An 11609-nucleotide genomic window follows, 5' to 3' on the forward strand; every position below is an offset into this window, starting at 1 on the left:
ACCCCCGGGCCGCGGACCAGTACCGTTCCGTGTGTCATTTGGTACCAGGCCGCACAAGAAGGAATAAATAATTTACATTAAAGCTGCAGTGGGTAACTTTTGGTGCTCGCGTCTGCCGGAAGAACATTGTAGCCGGAGCTAATTCTCTCTGTTTACATCTATTGCGAGTCACGCAGGTACTGTGCTACTCTGCAGCGTTTCTGTTTATATTCGTTTTTGTGGTGCATCTTATTTTTTTAGGCATGTTTAAACGTCACCATAGTGACCATAATCAGTGAAAGTAGTGGGTTACGGGGCAGAGAGGACGTTATTCATGTTATGTTGTTGGCACGATGTTAAAAGGACAGTGCTGCCAAAATAGATGGTGGACCGAGGGGAGATTTCGTGTTTTCAAACGATCTGTGGCGAGGGATAACCCAGTTTTTTTTTTATATGTAACCGCTACGCTTTTCAACAAAGCAAATAAAAATTGTTGCCACTCAAACACTTTGCACATTACTATAATATCTGTCATTTTCTCCAGGTTATTTTACCGGCGAATAGAGCAAGCAGCTACATGCGGGGTCCGTCCTGCATGACGCATTTGTTGCCTTCAGCCAATAGCGTGCGTGGAAAGTGTCGGTGATGCGTTTGTGAACGCACTGGATTTTTAACAATCGCAGGATTTAAGATTGTACTATTTAAGATCAGAACTATTTTACCTAATTTTGCTACATATTCAGTTTGACACAGAATTATAATGTAGAGGTTACGTTTTACGATATCCTGTCATTTCTTTGTAATCTTTAATAAATACACCCTTCTGATTTAACACATTTGACATAATGGTATTGCTTGGAAACAGCGTCATGAAAAAAATTTGACAGACAATACTTTCTTTCCTGCCCATGTTTACTTGGATGAAATGAAAAAACATGAAGTGCTCTATGCATATATTTGAGGGAAGTGGTGGACCCACCATTCCCTTCACAGACATAAGTTGGGAGAAATTTATTAAATCAGTGTTTCTGTGGAAAGACCTTGAGGGCATAGAAGGTATCATTGCAGAAGAGACAGTACAGGCATACAAGTTACAAAGCCAGGAACCTACAAACCAGTTAGTCAAACCAGCTAACACTGGCTACCACAGGGAGTGCTACAGTCATTTGACAAATATTACGAAGATAAAACGAGCACAAAGGAGAAGAGAGAAGGCAGTATCAGTTGAAGAAACTGCAAAGGAAGGTTGGTATTATATTGTATAGACAGGCAGTGCATTATTGGACATACAGTACAGGTCAAAAGTTTGGAAACGGTACTATTTTTTAAATGTTTTTTTATTTTTTTTTATGAGTTTCTTCTGCTCATCAAGCCTGCATTTATTTTATCTAAAATACAGGGGGGGGGAATGTAATATTGTGATTATATTATTACAATTAAAATAATTGATTTTCAATTTATTATACTTTAAATTATAATTTATTTTTGTGATGCAAAGCTGAATTTTTAGGATCATTATCACACAATCCTTTAGAAATCATTCTAATGATGATTCATTATCAAAGTTGGAAACAGTTCTGCTGCTTAATATTTTTTCAGAACATGTGATACTTTTTTAGGATACTTTGATGAATAAAAAGTAAAACAGAACAAAAAAAGCAGCAGCAGCTATGTTTTTAAAATACAAATATTTTGTAACAACAATATACACTACGGGACAGTAATTTTGTATTTTTATTTTTTAAATTAAATCAATACTTTTATTCAGCAAGGATATGTTAAATTGATAAAAAGTGTTAGTAAATAAGATTTATATTATTAGATTTTTTTTCTTTTTAGTCTTTTATTCATCAAATATATTAGTCAGCCTGAATAAATGAGTAGAATATATATATATATATATATATATATATATATATATATATATATATACATATACACATTTTTTACTCATTTATTCAGGCTTGAGTAGAAGAGACTTCTTTCAAAAACATCAAAAATCGTAATATTTTCTAAACTTTTGACCTGTACAGTGCAGAATGGACAGTAATATACAGTTAAGAAAGTAGTATTTACACTAATATAAATTAAATATTATATATAAGAGCAGAATAGATATACAGTATGAACAACACATACAGATATGTGCAGTGTAGTTGCAGTAACAACATAAGATTAGTACAAAAAACTACATGAAATGTTTTGGCAAACTTTTAAGTTGGCTTAAAGCCTAGCCCGAAAGTTAAGGCAATAAAGTTCAATAGACAGGTAGAAAGAAAAAAATAAATAGATAAGAAAAAAAAAAAGAAAAGGTTAGAAAGGAATCTAGAAAGAAGGATAGATAGAAAAAAGAAAGATATGACTTCAGGGAGTTTAGATTTGAGTTAACTTAATATAGCTACACAATGAATTAACTAATATAATAAAAACACCCTGCAAAAATGAACCCTTCCTATTATGGCCTCATTAACATCAAGGACGGACACCTGAAAGCTGTGAAACAGGTTTATTACCTGTGTTAAGGGAACAGGTGGAACCAATATACCCTGCTGAAACTTACAAACCATTTTTCTTTAATCAGTGATGTGGGGAAGGGTGCAGAACCTAAATCTATTGTTTTGCACTTTTAGTGGTAGAGACAGAGGATGGTGAGGCAACTCCAGTTAAAACACGGGCTCTGAGATCTTACGCCCGTGATTCCTGCACGTCCAAGCGGGCCCCACACCTGCTTCCAGTACAATGCATTATATGCAAACATGAGAAGTACAAGGTTCAGTCAAACAGCAGGAAAAGGTTAAAAGAAAAGCTAACAGTGTGAAACACTCCATGTCGGGAAATTGCTACTCGCTGCTGAATGGAAAAGTGTCACTGGGTGACTAATCCGGGCGGAACTGTAGTGTGGGAAATATTTCCGCCCGGACCAATTTAAGTGAAACATAAGTTCTGTTCCGGTTGGCCCAAGGTGGGGAAATTATCCAAAATACATGTCAGGTGTGGGAAGAGGACGTGTTGGATACCGATTGGAGGATCGGGAAGGATGCAGTGATATAAAAGGGGCTGGTTTATGTACAGGAGTAGGTTTTTGTTCTGCTGTTGTTCCACGGGATACGGAAGTGGCTGGTGTGGCGTGGATGTTGCGATTTACGGGCTGCAACGGAGAATCCAAGGAAAATGGATATTGGAAGTGCGGAGGAAGTTAAGTGATCGACCTTTTGTATGTTGTGTTTACCTCCTATTGTGGATTGAGTTGAAGGAGCGATCCTACGTTTGGAAGGCCCCTGAGTGAAGGAGATCATTGAATTCGTGTTGGGAGAGGACAACATTGTGCACTGGTGGGTGAAGACTTTACGAACATTTCTTGTATATTGTGGAGAGTGAATGACGGATGTGGAAGGAGACTAACTGCCTTTAAGAAAGGATTCCGACTGCATATCTCTCCGTAGCAGTGGAAAATCCCCCCCCCCCCCCTCTTGTGTTGATCTGATAATCCTCAGTGCTTGTGTGTTTACTCAGTGTTGATAGTAGTGCCTTGCGTTGGAGACCGCTGGGGAAGACGGAGAGACTCCGGTGTACGATATATCTGTCTGCTGTGGTCTGCCCTCCTGCCTTTGTCCATCTGACCCGCCCTGTCAGGACTCTGAGCCCGAAACGGGAATACACCACCGACCTTCTTTCACTGAGTGTGTGGAGTGTGGTGAGTGCTGCTATATTGAAGTGTACACACGAGAAGAATTGTAGTGCCTTTGTGGTGTGTGGTGTTTGTCCGTGGTTGTGTCCCTGGTCGTAGGAAGAGGCCTGACGGAGAGGAGTAGTGTATTGGTGGCAACCACAGTCTTTACCTTAAGTAAGCTGGAGCTCGGACGTGTTGGAGACGCCTCTGGAGGAGGTTGGATGTCGTTGCCCACGCAGCAATCCCTCGAAGGACAACAGCCGATCCTCCCCCGTGTGCCCCCTTGTCAAGCTGGGCGGGAAGCCCAGTATTGTTTGCAGTTTCACCTGTAAGGCCCACCAGCCGTCAGTCATCGACTAAACCCGTATCTGCTTGGAATACAGACCTCTGAATATCTTCAGTGGTGAGTAGCGCATTAACAGCTCAGCCCTGTGAATACCCACCTGTGTATGGAACACTGTACTTACATTGAGAGCTAGAACCCCTGCACGCTAACAGCTCAGCCCTGTGAATACTTACCTGTGTATGGAACACTGTACTTACATTGAGAGCTAGAACCCCTGCACGCTAACAGCTCAGCCCTGTGAATACTTACCTGTGTATGGAACACTGTACTTACATTGAGAGCTAGAACCCCTGCACGCTAACAGCTCAGCCCTGTGAATACTTACCTGTGTATCGAACACTGTACTTACCTGAGAGCTAGAACCCCTGCACGCTAACAGCCCAGCCCTGTGAATACCCACCTGTGTATCGAACACTGTATTTACCTGAGAGCTAGAACCCCTGCACGCTAACAGCCCAGCCCTGTGAATACTTACCTGTGTATCGAACACTGTACTTACCTGAGAGCTAGAACCCCTGCACGCTAACAGCCCAGCCCTGTGAATACCCACCTGTGTATGGAACACTGTACTTACATTGAGAGCTAGAACCCCTGCACGCTAACAGCTCAGCCCTGTGAATACTTACCTGTGTATCGAACACTGTACTTACCTGAGAGCTAGAACCCCTGCACGCTAACAGCCCAGCCCTGTGAATACCCACCTGTGTATCGAACACTGTATTTACCTGAGAGCTAGAACCCCTGCACGCTAACAGCCCAGCCCTTTGAATACTTACCTGTGTATGGAACACTGTACTTACTTGAGAGCTAGAACCCCTGCACGCTAACAGCTTAGCCCTGTGAATACTCACCTGTGTATTGAACTCTGTATTTACCTGAGAGCTAGAACCCCTGCACGTCAACTGCCTAGCTCTTGCTTTAAACTTACCTGGAGTGGAGTCGGCGGGAAATTAAGGGCTGAAGTGGAGTGTTGTCGAGGAAGGGCTGAAGAGGAGTGTTCTTGAGACTGGAATCCGTATTTGTGGATAAAGAATAGTTCGAGTCATCATTAGTTTTAAAGTTTCCTTACCCCTTTCCCCAAACTTTTAAACAAATAAAATTGTTACATTTTAATCTTGGTTGTCCGTCCATTCATTGGGGTGTTGTGGGACCTCCTCGAGGTGGAAGTTAGAGGGAGGAGCGAGACCCGTTGAATTGGTGGTCCGCTCCGGCCTGTGACAGATTTTGGCGTAGTCGGCAGGGTTCCACCTCGAGTTGAGCGACCGCAGCTCCCCAATGGCGGACGAGGCAGTGCCTGAGGCCCCACCCCGAGTCATGCCCATTTTCTTGGGAGCCCCCTGGGCACCGAAGTATGGAGGGCCGGGATCTGAGATACGGCTGTCGGAATGGAAAGCCCAGGTCGAATATCTGGCTGGGATTCAAGGATTAAGCGCCCCCCAGAAACTGCAGTTTGTGATAAATTCCCTAGAGGGGGAGGCCCAACGGGAAGTCCAGGCTGCCCCAGAGACAGTCCGAGCTACTGCACAAGATGTGTTGGACTTCCTCACAGGAATATATGGGGATGCAACCCCAGTAGCGGTCCTTCGGGCCCAGTTTTTCAATTGCAAGCAAGGGCAGCAACAATCCTTAAGGGCCTTCACACTAAGGTTGCGGGAGCAGTTCATCAGGCTGCGAGGTAAGCGGGACCATGGCTTGGGAGAGGGGGAGACTCTCTTACGAGACCAGTTCCTGTTGGGGCTGCGAGAGGGCCCAGTTCGTCAGAGTCTACGTGTTCAATTTCGTAGAGACCCAGCTATGACGTTTGAAGACCTGAGAGCCGAGGCTCTGGCCCTAGAAGCGGATCAGGTGGGAGTGGTGGATTCCCCAGTGTGTGCGGCAGTGAGTGGAGAAGTGGCAGCTGCCTCTGGAACAGGGGATTGGAAACAGGCCTTACGTTCTGAGCTCTTGAAGGATGTCCGAGAGCAGATGGCAGAGTTATCTAAAACCCTCCTAGAAGAGATGCGACGAGGCCCCCAACGCTTACCACCAATGTCACGGGAGCGGTCGCATTCCGAGGGAAGACGAGGTCTGGAGAGACGTCCAGTACGGGAAGCCCGGGCCCGTTTTCAGTGGGACGAACAGGGACGCCCCATTTGTAATCGGTGTGGTGAGCCAGGGCATTATAGTCGCCAATGCGGCTCTCGACGGGGTTCCGAAGGGGATTTTTAGGTCGGCCGGCCACTGTGGGTCAAGTGGCTGGGACCTCTGTGAGTGACCCAAATTGGATGAACGCCCCCAGGAACCAGCTGATCGGGCATAGCCCAGTGGTAGAGGTACGGATCCGTGGGGTGAAGATACGATGTCTGGTAGACACTGGGTCTCAAGTCACCTTAGTCTCAGAGAGCCTGTCCAAGGAGCTGTTTCAGGGTAGCCAGGTACAGGGAACAGAAGCACCCTGGCTGACCTTACGGGGGGCTAATGGACTGGAGATCCCCTATGTCGGATATCTAGTTACAGATTTGGAGATTAATGGAATCACTGTGCCCCAGAAGGGGGTCGTTATTGTCCGAGATCATTGCCTGGGAATCCAAAAAGCCCTGTTGGGGATGAACGTAATTGCAGACTGCTGGGAGGAGTTGTTTCAAGCTCGGCCTAAGAAGACCCTACCACCGGCAGAAAGACAAGAATGGGAAAGGATAGAGGCCGATTGTCGTCGGATACTATCGGCGATTCATCAAGGATTTTTAAAAAATTGCCAAACCCTTGAATCAGCTGTTGGCAGGGACTGGGCGTCCTCGCGGCCGTGGGTCTCCCTCCATTGCTTGGAGCCCGGTGTGTGAATCGGCGTTTCAAAGGCTGAAGCAAGAGCTGCTCCAGGCTCCAATCTTGGGCTATGCGGATTATTCACAACCTTTCATCTTGTACACAGACGCCAGTAACCTCGGGCTTGGGGCGGTGTTAGCTCAGCAGCAGCAAGGGGTAGAGCGAGTGATCGCCTATGCTAGCCGAAGCCTCCACCCGGCAGAGAGGAATGATTCGAATTACAGTTCATTTAAGCTGGAGTTGCTGGCTTTGAAGTGGGCCCTGAGTGAAAAATTCAAAGATTACTTATGGGGTGCTAAAGTACAGGTGATAACAGATAACAACCCCTTGGTCCACTTACAGACGGCAAAGCTGGGGGCAGTGGAGCAAAGATGGGTGGCCCAGCTGGCCAACTTCGACTACCAGATCCAATATCGGCCAGGCCGAGAGCACACAAATGCCGACGTCTTGTCCAGACTCCCGGAGGCACATCAGATGGAGAGTGAACGAGAGTTACCGATAGGCCCGGAGGAAGGGCTGACAGTGGGGGTTGTAGAGGTACCGGGGGCTCCGCAGGAGGCTGTGCCAGTGAGTTGGGGCTGGGACCCGCAACGATGGAGGGAGCGTCAAGAGGAGGACCAGGATTTGAGAATGCTAGGTCATTGGTTAAGACGGAGGAGGGGGCCAACGAAGGTGGAATGGCGAGCCCAGACTCACAAGGTGAGGAAGTTGTTGGGGCAGTGGGCACGCCTTGGCTTGAGAGATGGGGTGATGTGCAGGACGATTAAAGACCCGAAGTCGGGAGAGGAGGTCCGCCAGGTGTTGGTGCCAGGAGGCCAGGTGCAGGCTTTGTTAGAGGCCTACCATACACAATTGGGGCATCAGGGGAATGAGAGGACGTTGTCGCTTCTGCGGCGACATTTCTACTGGCCCGGGATGGAGGCCGCTGTGAGTTTGTTCATTCAAGCATGCCCTCGATGTACCCTGTTTAAGGCTCGGAAGGAGGTGAAGGCCCCGATGGTTCCGATACAGGCCAGGGCCCCGTTGCATATCCTGGCCATGGATTATCTAACCTTGGGCAGGCCCATGGACCGCTACCAAAACATCTTGGTGGTCACCGACCTGTTTACCAAGTATGCTTGGGCCATCCCGACTTTGGAAGAGACCTTGAGTTTGACCGAGTGGGTAAGATGCCACCACCAGCGCCTTCACTCTGCCTATGAGCAAGTCTCGGGGAGGATAAATGCTGCCGCAATTAAGAACAAACAGATATATGATCGGACGGCCAGAGAAGCCCCGTTGTTACCAGGAGAGAGAGTGCTGGTACGGGACAACCGGCAACAGGGGAAAGGGAAGTTGAGTGACCGTTGGGAGTCTGTTCCATATGTGGTGCAGCACCAGCAGCGGCTGGGGCAGCCGGTCTATGTACTTCGACCTGAGGGGAAGGCTGGACCAGAACGGGTATTACATCGCAACTTGATTCGGCCATGCCCGAACTACCCTAGACCTCCCCTAGAGGCATTACCAGCTCCGACTGTGTGCGCTCCGCCGTTGCAAGCATGGGCCATAGTTCCGAGGCTCCCAGAGGCTGAACCAAGGGGACTGGACCCCGGATCACCACCTAGACGGTCCCAACGAGAGAACCAAGGACGGCCCCCCGAGAGGTATGGGGATTGGGTTGAACAACCACGTTCTAGGGACTAGAACGATTTGGCGGGGGAGGATGTCACTGGGTGACTAATCCGGGCGGAACTGTAGTGTGGGAAATATTTCCGCCCGGACCAATTTAAGTGAAACATAAGTTCTGTTCCGGTTGGCCCAAGGTGGGGAAATTATCCAAAATACATGTCAGGTGTGGGAAGAGGACGTGTTGGATACCGATTGGAGGATCGGGAAGGATGCAGTGATATAAAAGGGGCTGGTTTATGTACAGGAGTAGGTTTTTGTTCTGCTGTTGTTCCACGGGATACGGAAGTGGCTGGTGTGGCGTGGATGTTGCGATTTACGGGCTGCAACGGAGAATCCAAGGAAAATGGATATTGGAAGTGCGGAGGAAGTTAAGTGATCGACCTTTTGTATGTTGTGTTTACCTCCTATTGTGGATTGAGTTGAAGGAGCGATCCTACGTTTGGAAGGCCCCTGAGTGAAGGAGATCATTGAATTCATGTTGGGAGAGGACAACATTGTGCACTGGTGGGTGAAGACTTTACGAACATTTCTTGTATATTGTGGAGAGTGAATGACGGATGTGGAAGGAGACTAACTGCCTTTAAGAAAGGATTCCGACTGCATATCTCTCCGTAGCAGTGGAAAATCCCCCCCCCTCTTGTGTTGATCTGATAATCCTCAGTGCTTGTGTGTTTACTCAGTGTTGATAGTAGTGCCTTGCGTTGGAGACCGCTGGGGAAGACGGAGAGACTCCGGTGTACGATATATCTGTCTGCTGTGGTCTGCCCTCCTGCCTTTGTCCATCTGACCCGCCCTGTCAGGACTCTGAGCCCGAAACGGGAATACACCACCGACCTTCTTTCACTGAGTGTGTGGAGTGTGGTGAGTGCTGCTATATTGAAGTGTACACACGAGAAGAATTGTAGTGCCTTTGTGGTGTGTGGTGTTTGTCCGTGGTTGTGTCCCTGGTCGTAGGAAGAGGCCTGACGGAGAGGAGTAGTGTATTGGTGGCAACCACAGTCTTTACCTTAAGTAAGCTGGAGCTCGGACGTGTTGGAGACGCCTCTGGAGGAGGTTGGATGTCGTTGCCCACGCAGCAATCCCTCGAAGGACAACAGCCGATCCTCCCCCGTGTGCCCCCTTGTCAAGCTGGGCGGGAAGCCCAGTATTGTTTGCAGTTTCACCTGTAAGGCCCACCAGCCGTCAGTCATCGACTAAACCCGTATCTGCTTGGAATACAGACCTCTGAATATCTTCAGTGGTGAGTAGCGCATTAACAGCTCAGCCCTGTGAATACCCACCTGTGTATGGAACACTGTACTTACATTGAGAGCTAGAACCCCTGCACGCTAACAGCTCAGCCCTGTGAATACTTACCTGTGTATGGAACACTGTACTTACATTGAGAGCTAGAACCCCTGCACGCTAACAGCTCAGCCCTGTGAATACTTACCTGTGTATGGAACACTGTACTTACATTGAGAGCTAGAACCCCTGCACGCTAACAGCTCAGCCCTGTGAATACTTACCTGTGTATCGAACACTGTACTTACCTGAGAGCTAGAACCCCTGCACGCTAACAGCCCAGCCCTGTGAATACCCACCTGTGTATCGAACACTGTATTTACCTGAGAGCTAGAACCCCTGCACGCTAACAGCCCAGCCCTGTGAATACTTACCTGTGTATCGAACACTGTACTTACCTGAGAGCTAGAACCCCTGCACGCTAACAGCCCAGCCCTGTGAATACCCACCTGTGTATGGAACACTGTACTTACATTGAGAGCTAGAACCCCTGCACGCTAACAGCTCAGCCCTGTGAATACTTACCTGTGTATCGAACACTGTACTTACCTGAGAGCTAGAACCCCTGCACGCTAACAGCCCAGCCCTGTGAATACCCACCTGTGTATCGAACACTGTATTTACCTGAGAGCTAGAACCCCTGCACGCTAACAGCCCAGCCCTTTGAATACTTACCTGTGTATGGAACACTGTACTTACTTGAGAGCTAGAACCCCTGCACGCTAACAGCTTAGCCCTGTGAATACTCACCTGTGTATTGAACTCTGTATTTACCTGAGAGCTAGAACCCCTGCACGTCAACTGCCTAGCTCTTGCTTTAAACTTACCTGGAGTGGAGTCGGCGGGAAATTAAGGGCTGAAGTGGAGTGTTGTCGAGGAAGGGCTGAAGAGGAGTGTTCTTGAGACTGGAATCCGTATTTGTGGATAAAGAATAGTTCGAGTCATCATTAGTTTTAAAGTTTCCTTACCCCTTTCCCCAAACTTTTAAACAAATAAAATTGTTACATTTTAATCTTGGTTGTCCGTCCATTCATTGGGGTGTTGTGGGACCTCCTCGAGGTGGAAGTTAGAGGGAGGAGCGAGACCCGTTGAATTGGTGGTCCGCTCCGGCCTGTGACAAAAGGGACGAGTCTCTCCTTCTCCATATCCAAGACAGGGACTTGGTGGCTAGTGAAGCACGGTATCACTTCACTTGCTATCGAGATTATACCCGGTATCTGACCACACACAAAATTGAGAGAACAGAAACAAACATATATGAAAATGGATAGAAGCACTTCTGCAAAACAATCATTGAGGAGAGGCTGTTAAAACAACGCAAAGTACTTCGACTGTCAAAGCTGAATTTGCTTTTAAAAAAATCTGTGGAAGAAACAGAGGGAGTGAACATTACAGCTTATATGGCACACTCACTAAAATCAAGACTTCACAAGTCTCATCCCTTCTTGAAATTCCTGGAGGCATCCACAACCTACCTTGTATATGTGGACAATCGGTCATACTGGAACTTGTGCACTGCTCATGTAAAAAAACAAATTGTGTTAAAGGTAGATGCACATGTAAACTGCATGAGCTGCCATGTACAAACCTCTGTCAGTGTTTAAACTTTGACCATAAGTCACCTGAAGATGACTAGGGCACATGTGTGTATGCATGTACACATGTGGGGAGATGTGTGTTTGCTACTCTTGCAGAAGTAAATCTGTATGACAGGTTTACGTATATTATAACTCTACTTTGTTTGATAGTCTATGTTTTTTGATAGTTATACTTATAACGTTGTTTGTTTTACATGCAGTTTATGTTCTTTGATAGTGATAATCTTATTTCTAATACATACAGTTCTAACTAACGTTAGAG

The 11609-nt window shown here is 47.0% G+C and overlaps 2 long non-coding RNA genes across 3 annotated transcripts; both read right to left on the reverse strand.

Annotated features, from left to right (window-relative positions):
• Window positions 1-3270: 3270 nt before the first annotated feature.
• Window positions 3271-5200, reverse strand: LOC127969975 (uncharacterized). 2 transcript variants are annotated; one of them, XR_008156456.1, is made up of 4 exons: window positions 4871-5200; window positions 4546-4720; window positions 4245-4470; window positions 3271-4092 (listed from the first exon to the last, which is right to left on the reverse strand). It is a non-coding gene; the product is annotated as an uncharacterized LOC127969975 (long non-coding RNA). The 2 variants fall into 2 exon arrangements; XR_008156454.1 differs by having other exon boundaries at window positions 4622-4881.
• A 3687-nt stretch (window positions 5201-8887) lies between these two features.
• Window positions 8888-10534, reverse strand: LOC127969945 (uncharacterized). Its single transcript, XR_008156432.1, has 3 exons — window positions 10275-10534; window positions 9898-10123; window positions 8888-9745 (listed from the first exon to the last, which is right to left on the reverse strand). It is a non-coding gene; the product is annotated as an uncharacterized LOC127969945 (long non-coding RNA).
• Between the last annotated feature and the right edge of the window lie 1075 nt (window positions 10535-11609).

The sequence above is a fragment of the Carassius gibelio genome, chromosome A4 (genome assembly GCF_023724105.1).
Source record: "Carassius gibelio isolate Cgi1373 ecotype wild population from Czech Republic chromosome A4, carGib1.2-hapl.c, whole genome shotgun sequence".
In the NCBI taxonomy this organism is placed as follows: domain Eukaryota; kingdom Metazoa; phylum Chordata; class Actinopteri; order Cypriniformes; family Cyprinidae; genus Carassius; species Carassius gibelio.